This window comes from Mastigoproctus giganteus, chromosome 9, assembly GCF_048544385.1.
Source record: "Mastigoproctus giganteus isolate SK-2022 chromosome 9, ASM4854438v1, whole genome shotgun sequence".
NCBI classification, from domain to species: Eukaryota; Metazoa; Arthropoda; class Arachnida; order Uropygi; family Thelyphonidae; genus Mastigoproctus; species Mastigoproctus giganteus.
The window spans coordinates 68,434,117-68,439,900 of NC_143583.1; positions in this window are offsets into that span (position 1 = coordinate 68,434,117).

A 5,784-nucleotide genomic window follows, 5' to 3' on the forward strand; every position below is an offset into this window, starting at 1 on the left:
CTCGCTGGTGTGGATGCAGGTATTTTACTCTCTCTCTGTTCTTTTTTAACACTGAAGCAATATTTTTATTTTTTCATACCCCCCACATTACTACTAGTCACATCATTCAGATTTATTCACACCATAATAATCATCCACCATCATTTAGATGGCAGCTTTCTTCATAATGGTAAGTAGACTTTTTTAAATCAACGCTAATGAACATTTATAGTCCAAAATTTATGGCCGATAATTAAGGAAAACAACTTAAAATTAAAACCACACGGGTCGATAAAGATGGAATATTGAATTGGAGTTGGAAAGCTTTATTGTTAAATGATAAATGAGATAAGTCGAGGACGAATATTTTTCTCATTCAAATGTTTCAGTCGAAATAGACAATAGTGAGCTTCAAGGGCTTTAGGAAAATTATTATTATCTGTTTTCTTCTCCTATTGGGATTTCCCCATCCCGTGACGGATACTGGTACCAGGTGCGTGGGATGGTTGTTATGTCCGGTTACTATTACTGGTAGAGGAACTGTCTTGCTGTCCTACAGGTGTTCTGGACCCCGTCTTTCTGGAGTTCCATGTAAATGTTTCCGAGGCCTATTGCTGCTAGGTTCTTATGGAGGCTCTTTGGTAACATGCCGGTGGTTGACACGGTGATTGGGATGGTCGTAACTTGTTGCATATGCCACATTTCTTTGACTTCCTATCTTAGGTATGAGTACTTCCTGATCCTTTCCTCGTGTGTTTTCTGAAGGTTGCTGGTGTTTGATACCTCTATGTCGATCAGGTAGGTAGCCATTACCCTCTTGTCGATGAAGGTGATGTCTGGCCTGTTGTGTGGGATCGTCTTGTCTGTTATTATGGTGCGATCCCAGTATAGTCTGTGAGCAGGGGGCTACAGTACGGCCTGAGATTTGTACTTAATACTGTACACTCCCTTTGATCAACTGCTATTTTTGCGCTGGCTTCTAATGTATTATCCTGGCGACCTGACCATGTCTGAGAGTGTACTCCGTCTGGGTGGTGAACCTGCATCCTGCGGTGATGTGCTGGATTGTTTCTTGGGCCAGGCGGCATCGTCGACATATGTCATTTGTAACTCCTGGGTCCTTTGCGATGTATTTCCTGTGGTTGCTGATATTGATTACCTGGTCTTAGATGGCGAGCATAATTATCATTATTAGTTTTCTAATAAGAAAGTTTACATGAATCCAAGCAACTAGATAAATCTCAGTACTTAAACCAAACGTGGGATGAACCAGTTATCGCATCTTAATTTACATCGGACGAACATGTGAGAAATCCCTCAGTCCTTGTCTTCAGCTTCCTAAAAAGGCTGTCTCAAAAAAATTCTAGAAATTACATTCGATGGCCACCAGAATTTCTGGATGTTTGATTATTGAGAATCAATACTTTGATTGTTAGTTATGAGAATCTTAGTTATGAGCAAAGTTATGAGAATCATAACTTTGCTCTCCATCGTACCAATGTCCCAAAAGTGATCTCTGAAGAAATGAATGAGCCATTTTTTGTGTTACAGTAAATTGTATTTAACAAGGTCCATTTCGACCAACCGAACTGATATGATGGGTGGTCCTAGAATTTTCTCAAGGTGGGTAAAACATTTAAATGGGAAGACACAGTGTTTTGGGGAATCGTTAAGCTTTAATCATCATGGAGGAGTAAAAAAAAATTCACATTATTTTTGATCATAGTGGTTATAACTGCTTTAGTCCCCTGGATATGATTACGCATTTCCTTCAAATATAATAAATCTTATGCAGGGAACATAAAAAGCCAGTGACACATCCGGTTATTTATGGAGTTCAGATCCAATTAAGACATCGAAATCGTCTGATTTGATGGTGCTAAGTGAATAGTCAAATCAGACGAATTTTTTTTGTAATAAATGAAAACTTGTATTTTGTAGGTTAATTTGCTACATTTTACAATGTTGCTATCAATTGAACTGCCATGGAAATATCTGAGCTGCTACATAATTCTTAAATTATGTAGATTAATTAATTCAATTAATCTTAAATTAATCTTAAAGAATGATAACAGTTGATTTCGTATCTACCCTTTCCATGAAGAAGATTCTTCTCAGGTTTTTCAGGTCTGTAAGGAGATGTCCTCCCCTAATATAACGATGCAGATATACATGAGTCCATTATAGATTTAATAGATTATGAAGAGACACACGAGTTTCAAAGCGTAAGAATTGCACTGAGTTTTCGTGCAATCCAGAAGTGCGCTGGTATCATAATTTCTAGTGAGCTCAGCATGTATTTTATATGACGAAGGCTGGTCTCATCAAGAGATTCCCTTGATGAGACCAGCGCCTTACAAAAGAGAAAATTAAATAAATTAATTTGCATCGGGCACTTTCGCTGTTGTAAATGACTGAAGAATAAATAAATACTCCACTTTTTTGTTGTTGTGTGAAATAGTGTTCGAAAAAATGCATAGTAGGTTCTGAGGTGCACACATTCAAGTGTTGGATGGTCTCCTGACTAATCATCTGTTTATCCCTACATTGTACATGCCCAACGTGTTCGTTCCCTTCACTGCACCATTTTACTCGATCCTCTGACAAACATCTCATTGGCCACGATCCTGAGGCCCTGCCATATTTCGGAAGTGGGGAACAAGGACACTGTCCTCATGATCGCCAGGCTTCAATTCTGTAGATTTCTACTGACATGTCCACTGTAAGGGCGGCCACACCCATAAAAGTCTACAAAAATGAAGTGGACGACTTTGACAACGAGTGAAGAATGCTGAATGCAGCTCCAAAAGACTAGAGGAACTATAATGGACATCACTTTTGCGATGCATTTATGTATATGAGTGGCAAGTGCATTAACATTGAGCACATACCTTAATTCCTTTATACTGATGAAAACGTTATTTATCCCTTTGTAAAAATGTTGCATTAGCCACTGAAAAGAGCCGCCATAAAAAAAGAGCCCCCTCTATTAAAAAAATCTAAGATCGAAATTCTTAGCTGGAGTGTAACTAAAATTACTGTGCTGGAGAAGTAGCTGATGGTATCCGTTTTCCTTAGCTTTGTTTATAAGAGCCAGGTCTATCACAATAGGGCAGCTGCGACATGTAGACCACAGCTTTTGTGATCCTCTAATATCGATAAAATCACTTTGTAATAATTGAACTGTGGTACTAAGTGAAGCTTAAAGACAGCGTTGTTTATCACAAGGCCTGTGTCCGTCAACATGCGCCTCTTGGTGAACAGAGATTTTAAAGGACCCGTGCATAAATCTTGTAGGATTGGTTCGAGGAATATTATGGAGCACTCTTCTTTCCGGAAGGACCATCCCACATCAGATTCTATTGCCGCTGTCCACTCTAGAGGAATTGCAATACGTCGTCCAGACAATATTTTCCGGATGACGAATACACTACCAGAACTTACTGAAAATGTTAGTAAAATGCATATTGGCAAGTATGTATTTCATATTCTGTGTTTCATAACAAAAGAGGCTCCCACATGATATATAATTTTAAAAAGTGGACACCGAGGCATACATTAATGTCCCGAAAATGAGAAGAATCCATCAAGCAAGAATAAAATCTCTCATCGAATCGAACAAAGATTGAGTTCAGTAAGAACATCTGAAGACATGGAGTAGATTTGTCGTATGCCACTCATTTTTAACGCTATGTATTCTACTCCACTAAGAGAAGGGGGGGACGATATTTTCCAAAACTCCTCCAACGTGTCTTAAACCAGTCGGTCTCAGATCATCATCCACCTCGATTTTTTACCCGCAAACAGACAAACGCACCTCAAAACGCGCAGTTACAAAAAAAGAGATGCACATAAATATCTGTTTATCGGGACTCACAGAGTTCTGTCAATACCTAACGGATTTTTATCCCAGGGGACTATCAGTCAAAATTTACTCTGGAAGTCAGGAGAGTATTTAAACTTTTGAATAATTTTCTGAACCAATGTATGTCTTCGTTGGAAGCATGCGAAGGACAAGATTCTGGCTCATGTAACAAACAAAACAAAACAAAAGTTGGATTTATCGCAATGAAGAAAAGAAGGCCGAAGCATATCACTTCCTTGTTTACATTTATTCTTCACAGTTTGAAACTGTTTGAGATATTACATAAGACGACCTTCCATTCCTTAAATATAAACTCAAACCATAGAACAGCTAATTCACCTTAAATTCTGACTTTTAACTCTCTTGTTTTTCGTAAGGGGGAGGGATGTTTGAGAATCTTTCGTTTGGAAGTTTTAAAGGACACGAGAATGTAGACGTAAACACACAAGACTTCCTACAAAAATCTCAAGGATGTAAGGACTTTCCCCTTATTGGGGGAAAGAGGATAAATATAAAGGGAAATGTTGACTCACGTTGTTCGTGATTTAACGGCATCGTAAACACGTGCTATTTTTATCCATCCAACTAATCTTCCTCCAATTACTGACGCCATTAATTTTTTTCTCCACCCACAATTCAATTAAATCACAACTGAGATTGTTGACCATTTTATTAATCTTCCTTGTCCGGAAATACATTGGGGGTGGGAAGAAGAAGGGGTCGTCTGTTTACTACTGACTTTTAATAATGAAATTCCAAAGACGAGAGGTTAAAGAAAGCGAAAAGAAAATGTAGAACGCACGGCTTCTTAACTTACCTTAATTAAAGACGCCATTGTGGCGACACGAGGTCATTGGGCAGGCTGAAGTTCGGAGCGAAAGCAACGAGTGTTTTAAAAAAAAAAAAGATGTTTGCGAGGATGATGTAAACTAGTTTGGGGTCACGTGTTCTTCACCACAGCACTCTGGGAGGGGTGGGGATATTTAGGTCGAGGGTATGACCTCTTTCCTCGTAAACACTACGAAGGTGTTGATTAAATTGTTAAACTGTTTGCCTCGGTATTGTTACCTATCCTCGGCAATATTGAGAACAGACTTCGCTCTTTTTGAAAGTAGAGGGCGCTGCTCGTTAACCAAAATTAGGTACATAAAACTTCATTATGAATCCGTAATTAATTCCTTAGCCAGAACGCGGACCATTTTCTTAGCGGGGAAGATTAAGAAGAGCAGCCGTGATGTGTCTTCTGAAGTAGTCTTTGAAAAAGACGCTTCCTGTTACGTTGGTTGCATTGAATGGAAGATTACTTTTCTTCTAGGCTGAAACCCGATTAGTGTAGACAACTTAAGTGCAAAGCTCGTTCATTAAAGATGTTCCAATTAAGAGTACAGCCATTCTCCAGTTTTTGTTTTATCTTTCCCTGTTGCCTAAAAGTTTTATCTTGTCTTTCAAAGCAAACATCCTGGTATTCATTGGAAGCGGACAGTTTTTCCATACTAATTAGAAGAGGAGTATGCCGTGGTGATGATTCCAATCTGCACCAATTCAAATGTGAATTAATACAGGGTGTCCCAAGAGTCATTGCGTATTTTGGAGAAACTGTATTTATTTATTTTTTTACATAAAACATAAGTATTTGTAATGTGTTAGAGATGTTATTATAATTTTTTAACGTTTTCTTTTCACACCCATAATTCATGATGAATGTTGAAGAGCGAAGTTTTGTTGTGACATCCGCATCAAAAGAATGAAGTTTCGTGAAATTAGGGAAAGATTTTCAAGGAGATTTCTTTGATTCGATGCGTTCACGTGCTGTCCTTGGACAGCGCGTGAAAGCATCGAATCAATTCGAGAAATGTTCGACGAGATCCCGAAATTATCAGTTAGGGAGGGATCTTGAAGACTGAACATACCCAAGACATCAGTTCACAGAATTTTGCGTT